The sequence below is a fragment of the Sarcophilus harrisii genome, chromosome 4 (genome assembly GCF_902635505.1).
Source record: "Sarcophilus harrisii chromosome 4, mSarHar1.11, whole genome shotgun sequence".
NCBI classification, from domain to species: Eukaryota; Metazoa; Chordata; class Mammalia; order Dasyuromorphia; family Dasyuridae; genus Sarcophilus; species Sarcophilus harrisii.
The window spans coordinates 448430330-448448252 of record NC_045429.1 but is presented as its reverse complement, the minus strand read 5'-3'; the positions used below and the strand labels follow the sequence as shown (position 1 = coordinate 448448252).

Here is a 17923-nt window from a genome sequence, read left to right as displayed (position 1 = left end):
CCTCTGGGACGGCTGCTGATTTTATAGCTTTTTGCTGGCGTTTGTTTAGGGATTTCTCTCCTCTCCTTGCTTGCACGGAAAAGAAATTTAAACCTTGGAGAATCGGATTAAGCGATTAAACCGCGTTGCCTGGCCTGTCCAACTTCAGCGAAAGAATATCTTAATTTTTCAAAAATATCTCCTTCTGGGAAGAGCAGTGGCAGGTCCCCAGGAGCTCCATGGTGACGGACAGCTTGGGTGGAGCGCGGGGCTCGTTTTATTCAATTCCGCCGTCGCGGGGCCCATTGGTAGCTTGGCCCTCTCCCCTAAACCGAGTGCAGGAGGAGCGGCCAACATCAACATGCCGAGCCAGCACGGCAGGAAGCTTCTGCGCGTTGTGAGCCGGCAGTTCATTTCAGAGCAAGTCTTTGCCTCCAATTCAGGGACCTGGAGCAACAGAGACCTGGCGTGACCGACCCCAGGAGCTAAAAGAGGAGATGCAGAGTGCGCTTGATGGCCCGGCCTTGGCCTGGCTCCACGTGTCAAACAAATGGGGGCTTGTGCAAAGCCCTGGCTCCCGCCCGGCCTCGCTCCTCCTCCAGGGCGCCTCCTGCCAGACTTGCACTTTCTCGTAAGGCGTCGACAGTGGCATTTTCTGGGCCTCTGCTGCGGATAAGATCCTGACCTTGGGGTGGCTGGGAAATAGCCTCCCTCCCCCGGGCCTCCTTGCAGGGAGATTCCAGTGAATCGGCCCTTTGTGGTGTGACTATAAATAGTCCCCCTTGGGGTGCGTGAGTTTTCATTAAGACCTCTCCCTTGGAAAACATTTTCCCCGGTCAGTTTCTTTGGCCCCCTCATCCCTCACCACATCCTCTGTTGGCTGTTGCCGCGGCTTCTATTCCTGACTCACGCTCCAGCTCACTTCCTGCCCCAGGGAGGCACAGAGCCGGGCTTCATTACACACTCCATGCTCCAGGAGGAGGCCTGGCAAAGCCCCAGCCCTCTCCCCACCCCGATCTGGGCAAAGGAGCTCTCTGTCGGATGCTCCTGGAGCCGGGACTGGGGGCTCACCTGCAGTCTTGGCAATGGACTCGGCCCAAGGTAATTTAAAGCCTCCGGGCCATCGGCCTCTTCACAAATGAGGGCCACCTGACCCCCATTTAACTTTGTACTTACCTCGGTTTGTGTCAGGGACACAGCCTTTCTCTCCACAAGCTTAACTTAGTTATTCATTCTCCATTTTTGAAAGAAAATAGGGGCTTTCTGCACTGCCCATAAGAGGTGTTCTTGGTTTTAAAGGAAACTTTCATTCTCCGGAGGCCTTGATGTCTCAAAGTAATTTGTGTAGGAATCCATTTGGGTACCAGCAAGTATGTCACAAATCTGAGGAGCCCCTGGGCAAAGCTGCTGACAACTCAGGCTGTTGCTGCCATTGACAGTCCAGGTGATAAGAGGGTCATCTCATCCAGAACAACACTGGGAATTTACCACTGTCCTGGTGCCTACTTATTGCTGGACATTTCATGTCTAGTACCTTTGTTCATCAGATCTGGGGGACTTTCCGGGAACTTTGCCTTTTGAATGGTTACTGAGCCTACAGCCTTGGATCAAAGGCCTTTCTCCCCATTTCTCTTCTGCGAGAGCAACTCTCATTTTAACATTTTGGACATCAAGAAGGGAGCTCATTCTTTGGGTCTGTGTGGTGTGTGCTGGCCTGGGAAATCCTGCTCAGGCATGGGACCATGTCCTTTGAGCATCCCTGGGAAGCCAGGCCCAATCTTCACCCATCTGGGGATCCAGAAGAGATGGAAAAGGAGAAGCAGGAGGTACTTGGGGGGCAGGATAAGAGTGCTCTGTCCCCAAGCAGCAGCTCCTCCTGCTCAGGCCACTGAATGGACAGGAACTGCTCCAGAATCACCTAAAGTGTTGTTATCCCAGGTTCTTTTCCCTTTTTGACTTTTTTTTTTTTTTTTAAATTCTGAAATCCCTTCCTCTAGTCCCTCCCCTGCTCTTTGAGAAGGCAGGCAAAATGATACCCATTATGCCTTTGAAATCATGCAAAACTTTCCATATTAGCCATGTCGCTGGGGGTGGGAAGGAGAACAAGAAAAATAAAGTGAAAGAAACTATTCAGTTTGTACTTGAAGTCCGTCGCTTCTCTCTCTGGAGGTGAAGACCACTCTTCATGATGAGTCTTGCGGTTTTCTTGATCAGAGTAGCTAAATTTTTCATAGTTGATCATTATTGCCGTGTGTGGTGTTCTTTGCATTGTCTGATATAAAGCTTACCAGGTTTCTCTGAAACCATTGCTCATCATTTCTTCATCGTAGTCATGTGTTGGGACAGCCATTCCCCAATTGATGGGCATCCCCTCAATTTCTAACTCTTTGCTATTACAAAAAGATCTGCTATAAGTAGTTTGTGCCTATGGGTCCATTTTCCTTTTCTTTGAGCTCTTTGGAAGACAGACCTAGTAATAGTATTACTAAGTCAAAGGGTATGCACAGATATATGACCTTTGGGGTATTGTTCTCCAGAGTAGTTTGCACCCAGTTCACAATTCTTATCAATAGTGCGTCAGTGTCCCAATTTTTCCAGATCCCCTCTAGCATTTGTCCTTTTCTGTCATGTTAGCCCATCTGAATGATATCAGATGGTACCTGAGAATTGTTTTAATTTGCAATTTTCTAATTAAACAGTGACTGAGAACATTTTTTATGTAACTTAATAGCTTTGAGTCATCTTCTGAAAACTGTTCATATCCTTTGACTATCATCTGGGAAATGGCTCTTATTTTTATAAATTTGGCTCAGTTCCTTACATATTTGAGAAATGAGGTTTTTTTTATATTACTATAAAAAAATTTCCCCAGTTTCCTACTTTCTAATTTTGAAAGTATTGGTTTTGTTCAAAAACTTTTAAAATTTAATCAAAGTGGTCCATTTTATTTCCTGTGAGCCTCTCTGTCTCTGGTTTGGTCATAAACTGTTCTGGTATCCATAGATCCAACAGGTAATTTTTTTCCATACACTCCAATTTGCTTATGATACCAGCTTTTCTGTCTAAATCATGTGCCCATTTTGATCTTATCTTGGTCAAAAGTATAAGATGCTGGCCTATACCTAGTTTCTGCCAAATACTCTACAGTTTTTCCAATAACTTTTGTCAGATAGTAAGTTCTTAACCTAAAGGCTTGGGTCTTTATCAAATAGTAGGTTTCTATGGTCATTTACTACTATGTATTATGTATCTAATCTATTCCAGTGATCTAGCATCCTATGACTTAGTACCAGAGTATTTGATGGTTGCCACTTTGTAATACCATTTGAGATCTGATAAAACTAGGCCACTTTCATATTTTTTTTCATTGTTTCCCTTAATATTCTTGACATCTTTCAGATAAATTTTGGGTTTTTTTCTAACTCTATAAAATAATTCTTTGGTTTGTTTGGCACTGGATAAGTAAATTAATTTAGGTAGAATTGTCATTAAAAATTTTTAATGCTTTTTTTTTTAGATTATACATGTACATTTCATTTTTTACATATTTCTATGTGAGTCACAATGGGAGAGAAAAATCCCTTTTGCTCAAGGGGGAAACTATGAGAAGAAAAAACAGAAGAAAGAAAAAAAGGTGAAAATGATATGCTTTGATCCACATTAAGTCTCCATAGTTCTCTTTCTGGATGTGGATGGTGTTTTCTATCCAGAGCTTATTGGGATTGCCATGGATCATTGAATAGCTGAGAAGAACTAAGCCTCTTGTAGTTGATCATCACACCCATCTTATTGTTGCTGTGTATAATGTTTTACTAGTTCTGCTTGCTTCACTCATCATCAGTTCATGTAAATATTTCCAGGTTTTTCTAAAATCAGCTTGTTCATCATTTTTTAAGAACAAGAATATTCCATTACTTTCATATACCGTAACTTATTCATCCATTCCCCGGTTGATGGGCAACTACTGATTTTCCAATTCTTTGTCACCACAAAAAGTGCTACTATAAATATTTTAGCACATGTGGATCCTTTCCTCTCTTATGATTTCTTTGGGATACAGACCCTGCAGTAGCACTGCTGGATTAAAGAGCATGTGCAGTTTTACAGCCCTGGACATGGTTTCAAATTCCTCTCAAGAATGGTTGGATCAGTTTAGAATTCTACCAACCATGCATTGGTATTCTAGCTTTCCCACATCCCCTCCAATTATTATTATTATCTTTTCCTGTTATTTTAGCTAATTTGGCAAGGTAGTACCTCAGAGTTGTTTTCATTTGCATGTCTCTAATCAGTAGTGATTTAGAGCATTTTTTCATGTGACTAGATAGGCTTAATTTCTTCATCTGAAAATTTTTTTCATATTCTTTAGCTATGTGTCACTTAGAGAATGATTTGTGTTCTTGTAAATTTGACTTGATTATGTTTTAGAAATGAGGCCTTTATCAGAAACACTGGCTGTAAAAAATTTTTTCTCAGCTCTTTGCTTCCCTTCTAATCTTAGCTGCATTGGTTTTGTTTGTACAAAAATTTTTAATTTAATATAGTCAAAATCATCCATTTTGCATTTCATGATATTTTCAATTTTTTGTTTGGTCATGAATTTCTCCCTTCTCCAAATAAACGATAGGCTCACTATCCCTTACTGTCCTAATTTGTTTATAGTATCACCCTTTATGCCCAAATCATGTACCCATTTTGATCTTATTTTGGTATGGGATGTGAGATTTGGACTATGACAAGTCTCTGACATTACTTTCCAGTGTTCCCGGCAATTTTTGTCAAATTGTTAGTTCTCATTCCAGAAGCTGGAGTCTTTGGATTTATCGATAGTAGATTACTATAATCGTTGACGATTGTCTTGTGGGCCTAACCTATTCCACTGATGCAGCACTCCATTTCTTAATTGGTACCAGATGGTTTCAATGACTGCTGCTTTACAATAGAGTTTTACATCTGGTATTGCTAGGCCACCATTTTTTGCATTCTTGATAATTCCCTTGAAAACCTTGACATTTTGTTCTTCCAGATAAATTTTTTTATTATTTTTTCTAGTGCTATAAAATAATTTTTTGGGCAATTTGATTGGTATGAAACTGAATAAATAGACTAATTTAGGTAAAATTGCCATTTTTATTGTATTGTCACCTACACATAAGCAATGAATATTTCTCCAGCTTCTTAGATCTCTGTGAAAATTGTTTTGTAATTGTCTTTATCTATTTCCTGTATTTGTCTTGGCAGGGAAACTGCCAAGTATTTTATGTTATCTGCAGTTGTTTTAAGTGTAATTTCTTTCTATTTCTTCTTTGTGGGTTTTGTTGGTAATAAATAGAAATGCTGATGATTTATGTGGGTTTGTTTTATATCCTGCAGCTTTGCTAAATTAGTCCATTGTTTCAACTAGTTCTGTAATTGATTCCCTAGGGCTCTCTTAAGTATACAATTATGTCATCTGCAAAGAGAAAGAGTTTTATTTCCAGATTGCTTATTTAGAGTTGTTCGGCTTCTTTTTCTTCTTTATTGCTGTGGCCAGCATTTCTGGTACAATATGGAATGATAGCCATGATAATGAGCATCCTTGCTTCACACCTGTTCTTATTGGGAAGGCTTCAAGTTTCTCCATATTACAGATAATGCTTGTTCTTGGCTTTAGATGGGACAGCTTGTCATCTCCAGTCTCTTAATAGTGTGGAAATGTGCTGAAGGGAAATCAGTGCCAGTTTCTTACCAAAAACTGTGCTCAGCTTCAACACAGCCAATTAAATGTTCATTTATAACTTTCTAAATAGAAATAATAACAACTAGCATTCATAGCTGGCTTCAGGGTTTGCTTGTTACAAAGGAGGAAACTGAGGCAGGCAGAACTTAAGAGACTTGCCCAGGTCACACAGCTAGGAAGTATCTGAGACAGGACCTGAACTTGGGTCCTCCAGACTCCAGGGGTCTGCACTGCTCTGATCCCTCCTATTAACAGCTTGTCCATTTACTTCCACAGTCACACATGGATTTTTCCTTTAGGGTTTTGATGTCATCATCTTGTCAACTTTCTTTGTTTCAGATTTTCTTAGATCTCTCTACATTTTCTTCATTCATCATCTTTGCCTTTTTGTGATGTCATTGATTTGCCACTGAGTCCTCTCTAATTTGGGGCACTTGGGGGCACCAGGTAGGCAGGAAGTTGGCAATTCAGATCCGACCTCAGACACTTCCTAGCTTGCCTCAGTTTCCTCATCTGAACAATGATCTGGAGAAGGAAATGCCGAGCCAAGAATACCCCAAATGGGACCGAAGGACAAAAAACAATCCGTGTGGCCTTAAGAGAGTTTTTCTTCCCAGTACTTTGCAATTACCCATATTTCTGAAGTCCTTTCATATTGTAGTTATTTGTTGGTCACACCCTCTGCGCCACTGCCACCTCCTCCAGGAGGCCTGGGCTGGCTCTGGGGCCTCTGTCCCAGCTCCTCCTGGCCCCTGGGCAGGGCTGGGGGCCTCTTTCACAGGTGCTTTCTGGGTGCAGCTTCCCCACACAAGCAGATGTAAATCCCCCTTGCATATAGGGCCTGTTTTACTTTGGTCACGTTGTGCCTGGCACTTCATAGGTATTTAGTCAATGTTTTTATTGAGTATTTTACCAGGCCTTGCATCCCACAAAAGTAGGTTCAGTTTTATCTGAACGTTGTACCTTTTGTAGGGCCTAGTTTAATAAATAGCTATATTGAATCGTATTAAAGTAATCCAAATCAGAATACAGTGTTGATAGAATTTCAACTAAAGACCTAAAGAGCCATGTGGGCCAACTCCTTCCCCCCAACAAAGAGCCCCTGCTTCAAAAGCCCCAAGACTGGTCATCCAGTCAACATGGAGCCCTGCAGATGGGCCCAACCCAGGCCTTCCTCATTCAGGCTAGTCTGACGAGGACTGTGAAAAAGCTTTTCCTTGACTCATCAAGACTAAAGTTGCTTCTTGGCAATGGGGACAGAACTGTCCTCCTGGTGTCTGTTCTGGGATTAATCCTCCATGTGGAGGTCAGCAAACAGAAGCAGGCCCTTCCTCCAGAGACCCATCTTCTCCTAGCTAACCGGCCTGCTTGCCAGTTTTTCCTCAGCTGGACTTGAGGCCCTCTACCATTCTGTTGGTGGTCCTCAAGACAATTTGTCCATGGCTTGTTGCTGTCCTTCCCAGACGGCCTTGGCCAAAACTGAGCCCAGTCCTGCAGCCAGGAGCTGACCAAGCCCATGAGAGGAGAGAACTTGAGCTCCTTCCTCTATGGGCTGCCATCTCCCATCATTGAGTCCTATTTAGTCAGATTTTTTTCATTGCTATCTACCCATATCTCCTCTTATCTTTTATGAAGTCACTTTTTAAAAAATTAAATCATAAAAATTCACATCCAGCCTTATTGAATTTCATCAAAGGGATTTGACAAGATGTATTTTTGACAGTCATATTGGTTCTTTGTGACCAGCTTCCTTTTCTAATTGTTTCCTAAACATCTCTACTAAAATTAAAAGTTTAGCATTTTGCCAGGAATTGAACTGACTTTTCAAACTCCTCTCTTCTTGTCAAGGTACTTTCCCACTGCTGGGTCACTCCTTGCACCTGGGAATGGGAATTCTGGTGAGCCAGAATACTGAATTCATCAAATATAAACTTCTCTGTGGGTCACTGAAAGGGATTTAGGATGTCTCATCTTCCGAACTTAGCTCCAGCACTATCGTGATACAGATTCTTTCCTGTCCCTACCTGGATGTGTCTCTCTTCCCCCGGCTGCTTGTGTCTTTCTGTAGTAATCCTTACATTACTAATCTTCATGACAAAATGCTTATTTACTGTGCTTATTTACACTGACACCACACAGATCTTACAGGCAAATAGCTATTTATATCTTGTATCTCCCATTAAAATATAAGCTCCTCGAGGACAGAGACCATGTTTTTTGCCTTTCTTTAAATACTAGAGCTTAGCACATGTCTAGAACAGGGATCCTCAAACTACGGCCTGCGGGCCAGATGCAGCAGCTGAGGACGTTTATCCCCCTCCCCCAGGGCTATGAAGTTTCTTTATTTAAAGGCCCACAAAACAAAATTTTTGTTTTTGCTATAGTCTGGCCCTCCAACAAATCTGAGGGTCAGTGAACTGGCCCCCTATTTAAAAAGTTTGAGGACCTCTGGTCTAGAACAATAATAAATGCTTACTAACTAATGTACGTATATAACCTATATCAGTTTGCTTATTTGCTTGGAGAGGGGAAGGGAAAGGAAGGAGGGAGAAAAAAATTAGAATGCAAAATCTTGCAAAAATGAATGCTGAAAACTAACATTATGTATATTTGAAGAAATAAAATAGTTTTGAGGAAAAAAATGCTTACCAATTGATGGCCCAGCTGCTCGTACTTCTCCCCACAAATTGCTTATTTGCTAAAAGAAATCAGGAAAGGAATAAAGCTAAGAGCCAACAATTTAGAAAAAGATCTGTTAAGAAGTTTTAATTTACAGCTTTTTAAGTTTGTGTTTAATATTTTTATTTCCCTAATTACATGTAAAAACAATTTTAACTTTTTTTTTATTTTGAATTCCAAATTCTTTCCCTCCCCTTCTTTTCTCCCCCCTGATTGGAATGAAAGTAAGTTGATATACATTATACATATGCAGTCATGTAAAACTCATTTCCATATTATATGGAAATATAAATATTCCATATTCACAACATGAAAGAAAACACAGATCAAAATTTTTTTCTAAAAATGAAGATAGTTAAAGGATACTTCAATCCACATTCAGATATCATTTTTCTCTGGAGATGGATAGTATTTTTTCATCATAAGTTCTTCAGAATTATCTTGAATCATTATATTGTTAAGAATATCTAAGTCATTTGCAGCAATGAAATATTGCTCTTATTGTCTATACTGTTCTGGTTCTGCTCACTTTACATCAGTTCATATAAGTTTTTCCAGGTTTTCTGAGAGCATCCCATTCATCATTTCTTACAGCACAATAGTATTGCATTACAATCGTATACCACAATTTGTTTAGCTATTCCCCAATTGATGGGCATCCTCTCAGTTTCCAATTCTTGGCCATCACAAAAAGAGCCACTATAAACAGTCTTACACATATGGTTCCTCTTCCTTTTTTGTTTTTTACCTTTGGATATAGACCCTCTTTATCTTATTATCTCTCTCTCCACCCTGTCCATAATCAAAAGTGTTTTATTTTTAATTATTACCTACCCCAATCAACTCTCCCTTCCATCAGTGCCTACTTTCTCTTTTCCCCTTCCCTTCCTACTTTCCTATAGGATAAGATATATTTCTGTACCCAACTAGTGAATATGTTATTCTGATGAGAGTAAGCTTCAAGGGTTATCTATCCCACCCCCACCCTCCTCTCCATTGTATAAAGTGCTTTTGAACCTCTCTTATGGGAGACAATTTAGCCCACCCATTTTCCCCTTCTCCTATTGCATCTCTCTTTCTCACTTTTTAATTTTTATACGTATTTCCACAATTATCTTGCTGCACAAGAAAAATCAGATCAAAAAGGAAGAAAATGAGAAAACTTCAAGCAAACAACAGAAAGGTGAAAATACTATGATCCATATTCGGTCCCCACTGTGCTCTCTCTAGATGCAGACGGCTCTCTCTATCACAAGTTGATTTGAATTGGCCTGAATTACCTCGCTGTTGAAAAGAGCCACTTCCATCAGAATCCTCTTTTTTTTTTTTTTTTTTTTTTAGATATCATCTTATCACAATCCTCTCTGTATACTTCTAATGCCATAATGATAAAGTTCTTAAGAGTCACAAATATCCTCTTTCTATTCTAAACCTTATTTGAACCCTTTATGATGACATTCCTAATTTTTTTAATGTTTCTCTTGAGTCTTATACTTGAAAGTCATTTGCCATTTAGCCTTGTTCTTCAGGAGTGCTTTAAAATCTTCTGTTAAGATCTTTCTTTCCTCACCATTGTACTTATGCTCCATAGTTCCTCTCTGGATGCGGATGCCATTTTCTATCCCAAGTCAGTTGGAATCGTCTTGGATCCCTGTATTGTTGAAGTGAGCCAAGTCCATCACAGTCGATCATCACATGATCTTTTTGTCATCGTGTACCACGTTTTTCTGGTTCTGCTCATTTCAGTCAGCGTCAGTTCATGTCAGTCTTTCCAGGCATTTCTGAAATCATCCTGCTGATCATTTCTTACAGAACAATAATATTACATGTAACAATAAGTTATATGCCATAACTTATTCAGCCATTCTCCCAACTGATGGGCATCCATTTAATTTCCAGTTCCTTGCCACTACAAAAAGGGCTGCTCAATTATTTTTGTACTTTTGGGTTCTTTCCCCTCTTTTATGATCTCTTTGGGATACGGGCTAGAAGATCATTCTTCTTGGCAGAGAAGACAGAAGCCTGCTAAAAATGGTGCAGCTCCACGTTTCATTGGGCCATCTAATCAGGTCTCATCCCACCCACTCCAGGCTGCTGACCTGTCCCTTTTCTGAAGCACCTGCAGTTCCTTCTGGCTTTAGAGTTCCTGGAGAACTCTTTCAGCTCCAGGTCTGGCTCCTGTGTCACCTGCCCTTGCTTCCTGATTGTCCACGTAGCTTTTGGAATTCCCTGTGTATCTACATGAGTCACTTGGGACAAGTCCCTTTTTCCCTTACATAGAACCATTTCCTTCTTTGTCTTCAGAATTTTATTCTCGGGTCAACAGCACGAATCCCAGTTTTCATTTTATCCCCTCCCTTTGGCTCCTTTCACACTTAATGTGCCCCTTCCCCTGTTGCCCTAAGTTCAATCTATAGGGAATATCGGGATACAAAAGCAGTTCTCTGAGATGTATGTGGGGGCACTTGGTTTTTTCATCTGTAAAATGGATGTTCTCGCACTAATTCATCCACCGGGCCATCATGGGGAAAGCCCTGAGTGAATATGTCAGACATTGGGGGTAGGGCTGTGGAGCCCCTCTGGCTCACATCCGTGCTCTGCCATCAACTGCCGGGTCAGCTGACCCTTCCAGGCCCAGGGCTCCTTCCAGCTCTGGTGTGGGATCCCATGGAAGCTCAGCTTCTGCTGGGTCTCTGTCTGCTCTCAGGTTAGAATGGACTGAGATTTGGGTTTGCATTGAGAATCCAGAATTAGGAGGTTTTGTATGTTTTCTGTACATCTGCCTTTTGAGAACAGAAATGGCTTTTGATATCGGTCTGGCATGTAGTAGGTGCTTAATAAATGCTTGGTGACTGACTGCAGGTGGCAGGCCCTGCCCTGAAAAGGGGGGCTAGTCATTCTCTTTTGCCCCCATTAGCAGGTGGAGAACATGCCCTGCTTACCTGGGGGGAGGACACTGGGTGGGACTGGCGCCTGCAGACAGGTTTGCTGCGCTGCCTGCCGGGTCACACGCACGGGTTCCAGAAAGCAGGCCAAGAGGCAGGCGCTGTGAGAAAGGGGCCGAGCTGGGCTCGAAGCCCCCCACCCTGCCCGCTGGTCCCCGTGGGAATGATGCTCGGGGACGGCCCTGCCCAGGATACTGTCCCCGCCACATCCTTCTCCGTAGTCTCCATTACATTTTCACACCCTTCTTTGATTACTGTCCATTATTTCTGCACAATTGCCGCTGCCTGCTGATTGTATCGTGACCCGGTTCCTGTTTCACATCGATGAGGTCTTTTCCTGGAACAGAATTGTTTTAGCTCAGAAGCAGCTTCTTTGGTCGGACTCCATTCATGGGTGTCTCTCCATCTCGGCCCCCGATCTCCTCCGGGCCCTCCTTTCTGCAACTTCCTGCATTTATCTCCCCGGTCCCATCTCTTTTACTGCATCAGCATAGGCTCTGTTGAGCAGGGATTTTTCCTGGGCTTGAAAGTGAATTGTGAATAACTTTGTATATTTTAGAAGAAACTTCCATCTTGTTTGTATGCCAGAAGATTAGGGTCTGTTTATTCTCAATGACCTTCTGTCCAATGGCAACAGTACTTCTGTTTTGGGGTGTGGGGGTGTTCAGGGAGGTCTTGTGCCCCCTGTGCGGGCCTGTACTCGCTCTGTGAGCGTCCTTAGCACTGTGTTCTACCTGGCACTGTTACCCAAACCCCTGCTCCCCCATAGCCAGGAGCTCACCCCAGAACTGCAGCTGGGGCCGAGTATGGACAGTGCCATAGGGAGACCCCTGTGGGGTCCTTCCGACCGGCTCTCTGAGAGCTCGGAAGGGGCTGCTCTGGGCTCACTTGTGCCAGGCCTGGCTGCCCTGTCTGTGGGCCTGGGACCTTTCTTTTGGCCCATCTAAGGTTTCTTGGGCTGGAAAACCTTTTGGGGGTTTTGCCACAGAATTGTTTTTGAGGCACACTTTTGTAGGTGTTTAGAGGGGAATTTGGGAGGGGTTGAGTGGGTCCCTGCCCTTATTCTGCCATCTTGGCTCTGGAGGCCATTTCCTGTCGCCGCTCGAGCCAGCCCGAGCTCCCCCCTTCCCCAAGCTTGATAAGCCGCTGAACTGTCCCCCATTTCACTGGGAAACTGTGAGAGAGCGGGGCTAAGGCCAGGCAGGTGGAGCTTGTTCTCGGGGTCCCTCGGGGTCTCTCCGGGCAATGGTCACACCCTGCAGTCGCCTCTACATGTGCTCCCGCATCCTCCTTGACCCCCCCCCCAACTCCTCCAACTCACACAGATGTTTGAAGTCACCTTACTGACATCCGAGCCTGCCCTGCCCACGTAACCATCCCAAGGCACCCAGAGAAGCTGCTGCAGGGGGACCCTCTCCTGGCAGGACACGAGCCTCTTCTCTCTTTCCTAAAACTTGGAAACGCTTTTTAACATGGCGCGCCCCCGAATTCTGCTGGGGCCCGGGGCCAGCTCATGAGCCTGTGACTTGAAGCACTGCGTCCTCATTTATGAACAAAAATGGCGCGGACTTGACGTGTTCCGGCTCCTCTCCTGTCACTTGTCCCCTTGCGGATGCTCGTGACCCCATTTGGGCCTTTCTGGGCAGAGGAGCTGGGGTGGCTGCCATTTCCTTCTCCGGTTCACTTTGTAAGGGAGGGGGGCAGGGATAAGTGCCCAGGGTCACACAGCTAGGACGCGGCTTGAGACTGGATTTGAGAGGAGGCTTTCCTGACCTGGGGCAGCCTGGGCCTGTCTGTGGTAGCACCTCATGGTTCGGGACGAGGGCACACACCGATTGTTGTTCTGGGCCCTTATTCTCCACACTTGCCATGACCAGCGTTTACAAACCCCAGCTCCAAATAGGTGGTGACAACGAAAACTTAATGAATGTCTTTTAAAAAGTATGCCTTAAGCCCATCGAAACCGAGATGTTCCTCCCAGTGGCCCACATGACTCAAGATGTGTCTCCTCCACAGTGCTCTTGACCCCAATAATGCTTATTTTTAGCCCAGAATCTGGCTCTGGCCTCCCATGTGAGAGCCACGAAACTGGCATTTGTGGAGTCGAGCTGGACGTTTTCTGAGGGGCTATTTTGGAGAGCAGGGAATGGGGGCTCATTGGCCGGCCTTCTGGGCCCCCAGCTTCTGCCGGCATTGGCGTGTGGCGGGCCCTTGGGGAGGGAAGTGGGCTGTGTGCCCAGTCTTGCGGTGGGCACTGGGAGAAGCCCCACCTGCCCCCAGGGATCTAGGATGTCAGCGGGGAGAGGGTGGTCTGGGAGATGGTGGACTTGAGTTCGAATCCTGCCGGGGGCTCCCAGAGCCTCAGTTTCCTTGTCTGTAGGAGTGACGTAGCGCTGGACTCTGGGCCCCTCGGCCTAACGTCCCACTCGGGGATGACCAGCTTCGGCTCCTTCTTCAGGGATCATTTGGCTTGTCCTTCCCATGCCATCTGCTTGAGTTCCCATGCCATGTGCGTCTCCTCTGTGTTACTGAAAACTAATGGAAGCTTTTGCAGAGGGGAATTTATTGATAAGATGGGGCAGGGCCAGAGCACAGAAACGCCCTCTCCCCCAGCCTGGGGATGTGCTTCCGGAGGCCTCGGGGAGGGCTCAGGGCAGCTACAAAGAGGAGTCCGGCTGAAATCACTCCCAGTTAGAGCAGACGTGGCAACGGAACGGAGTCACCCCCATGTAAAGATGTGGCCCCTTGGCTCCCAGACTCCCCGGGCTCACTGGTGCACCAGCCTCCCTGTCCAGCCCTGGCCCTCTGGCCAAAGGAGGAGCACAGACTTCCTAGAGCCAGGCTGGCTTGGGAGCTTGGCCCCCAGGAGTCCTTCTCGCACCTGGACCCGCAGAGGGACAAGGCAGTTTTCTCCAAAGTGGTCTTTATGCACTCTCGGTTCCGGCCCACCAGCCACCGAGGCCTCCCTGCCCCCATGACGTTCCCTGGGCATGCTCCGGCCCCGGGAGCCAGCGGCCCCCCGAGTGTGCTCCCAGGATTGGGGCCGAGGGCCCCCCTTGCACCGACCTCCCCAGGAGTCAGGGAGGGAACCACACTGGGCAGGCCGTTGTGGTCCTCCCGGCTGTCGAGGGCACCGAGCCCGCGGGCTCCTGGTCTGAAGTGAGACTCGGACTCCAGGACAAGAGCCGGCTCTGGGATTGGAATCAAGCGAGCATTATTAAGCGCTTATTGTATGCTTCAGTATAGTACCCCAAGAAGCCTTAGTAGCAAAATTACAAGTGAGCCCGTTTCCTGTCTTCACAGAGACGTGCGCGTAGAAGGGACATGAGTTTGTAGTTTTATGTGCTTGTATCAGGAAAGTCTTTGGGTGGGAAATGGCCTTTGCAGCTGCATTGGAGGAAAGGAGCTCCTGGGAGACGAAGGTAAGAGGGGCCGACGAGCAGCCGTGATGAGGAGGGACCCCGAGAAGGGTCCTGTGGCCCGACCCTGGGCTTTGGACGGAGAGAAGCTGCCCTTTTTGGCCACCCTCTGCCCTAGGCTGGGGGAGGGGCCAGGCCGTGAGGGGACCTGGAGGAGTTTGTGTTTGACTTTAGAGGGCTGGGGGTGGGGGGGACACAAAGAGTCTGGGACTTTGGGTTTAAAGTATTCAAGGTCCAAAAGGCCGGAACAAGGTCAGTGATCACATCCCTGATTAGACTTAGGAACCGACACTCTTCCCCCGAGTCCGCCCAGGTGCACAGCTGGAAGTGTCTGCCTTATGCTGATTGTCTCCCTTCTTCCCCCACAGCGCCCACAGCCTGGCCAGGTTCAGCACAAGAACTCTGCAGGACGGCATCGCAGGGGCAAAAAGAGCCCCATGTCCTGGAGGAGGAGCCGGGCCCTCGCATCTCTGAGCTCCAAGCGCCCACGTTTCCCGCCAGACTCCTCCGGTTTAAGCGGCCGGGCACATTCCTGGTGGCCGCTGCCCTCGCCAGCTCTCCCCGCCAAAGCCGGGCAGCCCACGTGCCCGGGGAGCCTTTTTCTAACCACTCTCCGAAGGTGGGGCTCGGGGGAGCAGGACGGCTCCCGCTGGGCGCCCACTGTCCGAGGCGGCCTGGCCTGGGGGCCTGAATATCTGCCGCCTCCAAGTGGAGAAGCCCTTCCCTTTTCCCCCCAGGAAGTTAAAGGGGGCTTGGTTTTTGGGGGGTTGTTTTGTTTCTTAATGGAAGCTGTTCTTGGCTTTTCTCTGGACACCCTTCCCGGCTCCTGAAGTGCTTGTGTAAATAGTTGGATGTGGAGCTGCGGTCAGTGTTTACAGAGGGTTTGTTGTTTCGGAGGAGAGAATTATGTTCAGGATTTTGTTGTTGTGAAGAAATAAAAAAGTTTCCTGTCCTTGGGAATCGGTCCCAGCCAAACCTGGTGCCAGTTTGTTGGGCAAGGACCATCAAGCTTCAGAGGGAGTGGGCGGGACGAGGGCAGCTCAGCTCGCTGGCCAGAACGGGCCAGAACCGGACAGCGGCTCCTTTCTCTTAGTGATGGAAGCGAGTGGGTTAAAGCCGAGGTGGGGATGGGGCTGGTCCTCGGGGCTGGAACCTCGGGGATGGCCTGCTCAGACCCAGGCCCTCGATGGGCGGTGCTCGGGTCTCTGCTCGAGGGGTACAAGGTCATCAAGGCCCCTCCCCAAGCTGTAGGTGCCCATGGCAGGCTCCAAGCAAGGAAGGAAGGTGGGGGACCGGGAGGAGGGTGCCCACCAAGGGCCTAGGCAGGAAGTCCCAGGCCAGCCAGAGCTGGGGTACCAGCCAGAAGGAAGAAGGGCAGAAATACCCGTTGGGGGCAGTGGGCTGCTGCTCCCCTTGTGCCATGGACAGAACCCCTGGGTTGTGGTTGGTTAGCCCAGGAAAGTTTTCCGTGGGAAAGGAGGAGGATGTCCATCAGAAAGGCAGCCGGAGAGGTCTCCTCTGCCCACCCCGCTCAGGACCAGAAGCAACGAGAAAGGCTCCGCGGGGCTGCTGGCTCAGCCCTGGCGGTCGGAGCGCCGGGTGCCGGGCCAAACGGGCAGCTCCGCGGTGTGCATTCATGGCCCTGGCCCGCCTGCCTCAGCCCCAGAGCCCGTGAGGGGACACGCTTCCTCCGGGTCAGAATGTGGGGGGGGGGAAGGGGCGAGGCGGGGGAACTCGTTGCCTTTCCAGGGGAGCGGGCTGAGCCGGCCGGCCCCCTTTTGGGCCCATCTCCTCAGGCTGACCAGTGGCACCGGCCATCGTTTCTGGCTGCGGCCATCGAGCCTGCTCCAGAGGAGTGAGTGAGACGTGGCCCAGACCCGCGGCCTCCCCAGTGTGGAAGCGGAGCCGGGCTTCGGGAGGATGGGCGCCCACCAGGGATGTCCCCCGGCCGCCCAGGGGGCTAAAATGGCCCGGCCTCGCCCCGAGCTGCATGGAACGAGTGAACGCTAGATGGCGACAGCTTCCTCTTTACACTTGTCAGACGGCCTGTCCTGGGAGCCGGGCTGCCGGGAAGAGCAAGACCCAGCCCCTGTGTCCCCCTGGCCCAGGCCCGAGGCCCTGCGGAGCAGGGGCCAGAAAGGCCGCGCTGAGGAGCAACATCGTGGGAGGGAGACCCCAGAGAGAGTGAGAGTGGGCGCAGCTTTGGAGCTCTGGTCTGGGGGCTGCTCCAGCCTCCTGCGTGGGCGCCCAGAGGTCCACAGGGCGAGGGGTGTGATTGGGGACTCGGGGCGGTAGCTCCGGCTCTCAGCCCCTGGCCGAGGTTCCCCTGCACGTCGCTGCCGAAAAGCGGGGTAGCCTTTTCCCCATTCCCATGAGGGGCCCCGGGCCCAGGTGACGAAGGGCCCCCCAGCTGGTCTCCAGCGCTGCTGTGGCCTTTCCTCCCCCTCGGGAGGGAGCCCTGGATGTCCGGACCCCAGCATCCCTCCTTCCCTCCCCGGGAGTCTACACGTGGCTGCCTCCGGCAGAGACGATGGGCACAGGCAGTGCCGGCTCCCAGGAGCCACAGACTCCGGCGTCCTCTGGGCGCCCAGACCTCCCTCCCTCGGACCCGAGACGGGGGCACCGGGGACTGCGCTAACACGCGCACAGTGTGTCTGAATGACGGGAGATTGTTTCTGCTTTTTCTCCCTCCGGAGACGGTTACGTGTGTATAACCTGCACACAGTGTGTCTGAATTACATCTATTTATTTAGCGCTGTACCAATCAGGCTCCCAAGAAACTATTTTACTGACCTAGAAAACATAACAACAAAGTTCATCTGGAAGAACAAAAGGGCAAGAGCTGTGCCTGATCTAAAACTATATTATCAAGCAGCGGTCACCACAACCATTCGGTACTGGCTAAGAAATAGAGAAGTTGACCGGTGGAACAGGTTCGGTTCACAGGACAAAACAGTCAATAACTAAAGCAACCTAGTGTTTGACAAACCTGAAGACCCCAGATTTTGGGATAAGAACTTAGTTTGACAAAAATTGCTGGGAAAACTGGAAATTAGTATGGCAGAAACTTTGCATTGACCCACCTAATACCTAACACCTAAACCAAAACAAGGTCGAAATGGGTTCCTGACCTAGGCATAAAGAACGAGATGAGCCCGAAGAAATGGAACAAGTAGGAAACC

At 47.7% G+C, this 17923-nt stretch overlaps 1 protein-coding gene across 3 annotated transcripts in view; it reads left to right on the top strand.

The window, feature by feature from the left end:
- Positions 1 to 15734, top strand: part of FKBP6 (FKBP prolyl isomerase 6) — a 34329-nt gene extending 18595 nt beyond the window's left edge. The window contains exons 9-10 of one of the 3 annotated variants that reach the window (XR_004234096.1): positions 14626 to 14744; positions 15110 to 15734. The gene's annotated coding sequence lies outside the window, so the exon portion shown is untranslated. Of the gene's footprint in view, positions 1 to 422; positions 1081 to 14625; positions 14745 to 15109 lie in introns of all 3 variants that reach the window. The other 2 variants (XR_004234095.1, XM_031967961.1) reach the window with 2 other exon arrangements.
- The last annotated feature ends 2189 nt before the right edge of the window (positions 15735 to 17923 follow it).